Below are 3,203 nucleotides of genomic sequence, written 5' to 3' on the forward strand. Positions count from 1 at the left end.
TTCTTGGCAAAATATTCCACGTGGAGGAAATGAAAAACAACAACGAAAATCTGCAAAGGGAAGAACTACAATAAAGGAAAAGCCAATCAAAGGAGAAACCAAGTCAAGCTAAATATCAAAAATAAACAAAAATGACTAGTAATACAAATAATTACTCTAAATGTTAATAGCTAAACTCACCAATCAAAAGACATATGCTGGTAGATTGAATTTTTTTAAAAAGGCCTAACAATATGCTGCTTTCAAGAGATTCATCTCATAGGAAAAGATACCCATAGACTGAAGGTGAAAGGTTGGGATAAAACATACCATTCACACGGTCTATGTAAACAAGCTGAAGTTTCTATCTTCATATCAAATAAAGGAATAGCCACCAAATTCAGCCAAGGACTTGGTCTCTCAACTTTTAAAATAAATAGAAACATAAGGCCAAAAGTTAATCAAAAGGGATAAATACGGACATTTCATACTGCTTAAAAGAACCATACTTCAACAAGACATAATAGTTATAAATATATGTGCCCCAAACAATGGAACATCTACATTCATCAATCAAATTCTTCTCAAGTTCAAGTCAAATAGACCACAACACAATGATTCTTGGTTACTTTAACACACCTCTTTCATCGCTGGATAGATTATCCAAACAAAAGCTAAACAAAGAAACTATAGAACTCAATAATACAATCAATAACTTAGATTTAACTGACATATATAGAGTATATTATCAATCAACAAGTGAATACACTTTCTTCTCAGCAGCATGTGGATCCTTCTCTAAAATAGACCATATATTATTCCACATAGCAAATCTTAGTAAATATAAAAAAGTAGAGCTACTATGCAGTCTATCAGAACACAATGGAATGAAATTCGAAATCAATGATAAAATAAAAAATAAAAGACACTCCAACACCTGGAGACTAAATAATACATTACTGAATGAACAATGGCTTGCAAAAGATATCAAGGAGGAGATTAAAAAATTCTTAGAGGTAAATGAAAACACTGATACAACATATCAAAATCTCTGGGACACTATGAAGGCAGTTCTAAGAGGAAAGTTCATTGCATAGAGTTCATTCCTTCAAAGAAGAAAAAGTCAACAAATAAATGACCTAACATTACATCTCAAAGCCCTAGAAAAAGAACAAATCAACCCTCAAAGCAGTAGAAGGTAGGAAATAATTAAAATCAGAGCTGAAACCAATAAAGTTGAAACAAAACAAACAATTGAAAAAATAAAGTTGGTTCTTTGAAAAATAAATAAAATTGATAAACCATTAGCCATGCTAACAAAGAGATTTGAGAAAACTCAAATTACTAACACCTGTGATGAAAAAGAAAGTATTACAACTCACACTTCAGAAATACAGAAGATAATTAGAAATTATTTTGAAAATTTGTACTCCAATAAAATAGAAAATATCAAAGGCATCAACAAATTTCTAGAGGCAAATGATATGCCCAAACTAAATCAGGATGATATACACAATTTAAGCAGATCAACTTCTTTTTTTTAATATTTTTAGTTGTAGTTGGACACAATACCTTTATTTTATTTATTTATTTTTATTTATATATGACAGCAGAATGCATTACAATTCTTATTATACATATAGAGCACATTTTTTCATATATCTGGTTGTATACACAGTATATTCACAACAATTTGTGTCTTCATATCTGTACCTTAGATAATAATGATCATCACATTCCACCTTCATTAATAACCCCATGCCCCCTTCCTTCCCCTCCAACCCCTCTCCCCTATCTAGAGTTCGTCTATTCCTCCCATGCTCCCACTCCCTATCCCACTATGAATCAGTCTCCTTATATCAAAGAAAACATTTATCTTTGGGGTTTTGAGGATTGGCTAACTTCACTTAGCATTATCTTCTCCAACTCCATTTACCTGCAAATGCCATGATTTTATTCTCTTTTATTGTTGAGTAATATTCCATTTTGTATGTATGCCACATTTTTTTAATCCATTCTTCTATTGAAGGGCATCTAGGTTGGTTCCATAGTTTAGCTATTGTAAATTGTGCTTCTATAAACAATGATGTGGCTGTGTCCCTGTAGTATGCTGTTTTTTTTTAAAATATTTATTTATTTATTTATTTTAGTTTTAGGCGGACACAACATCTTTGTTCGTATGTGGTGCTGAGGATCGAACCCGGGCCGCAGGCACGCCAGGCGAGCGCGCTACCACTTGAGCCACATCCCCAGGCCCTAGTATGCTGTTTTTAAGTCCTTTTGGTATAGACCGAGAAGAGGGATAGCTGGGTCGAATAGTGGTTCCATTCTCAATTTTCCAAGAAATCTCCATGTGGTGCTGTGCCGCAGTCCGGGGGGCTTGGCAAAATAACTGGGGGGTGACGAGCAACTTGTGTACCTTGATACAGCAGGAGTGGAAGCCCTTTATTGCAGGACAGGAGCAGTATTTATACATTCCACACAGCTTATCTAATTAGCATAAACTAGATACATCAGTCAACCAATAAGGAATCTCCACACTTAATGGCTCGCTGGTGTTACTTCACAAACCACTCCCTCTGGCATTTTGCCAGGCACCATCCAGACTTGTTTACAGACTCTAACAGTGCTGAGGATCAAACCCAGCATCTCACATGTGCTAGGCAAGCACTCTACCACTGAGCCACAACCCCAGCCCCATAAGCAGATCAATTTCAAGCAAAGAAATAGAGGATGCCATTCAGAAGCCTACCAGTCAAGAAAAGCCAAGGACTGGATGGATACACAGCTGAGTTTTACAAGACCTTTAAAGAAGAACTAACATCAAAACTTCTTAAATTATTTCATGAAACAGAAAAAGAGGGAACTCTTCCAAACATATTCTGTGAGGCCAATATCACCCTGATTCCAAAACCAGTCAAAGACATATCAAAGAAAGAAAAATTCAGACCAATATCATTAATGAATATAGATGCAAAATTCTTAATAAATTTTTGGCAAGTTGAATACAAAAACACATCAAAAAGATAGTGCACCATGATCAAGTAGGGCTCATCCCAGGGATGCAAGCTTGGTTTGACATACAGAAATCAATAAATGTAATTCATCACATCAATAGACTCAAAGATAAAAATCATATGATCATCTCAATAGATGCAGAGAAAGCATTTGACAAAATACAGCATCCCTTCATGTTCAAAATGCTACAAAATCTAGGAATATCA

The sequence above is a fragment of the Marmota marmota genome, unplaced genomic scaffold (assembly GCF_001458135.2).
Source record: "Marmota marmota marmota unplaced genomic scaffold, marMar, whole genome shotgun sequence".
NCBI classification, from domain to species: domain Eukaryota; kingdom Metazoa; phylum Chordata; class Mammalia; order Rodentia; family Sciuridae; genus Marmota; species Marmota marmota.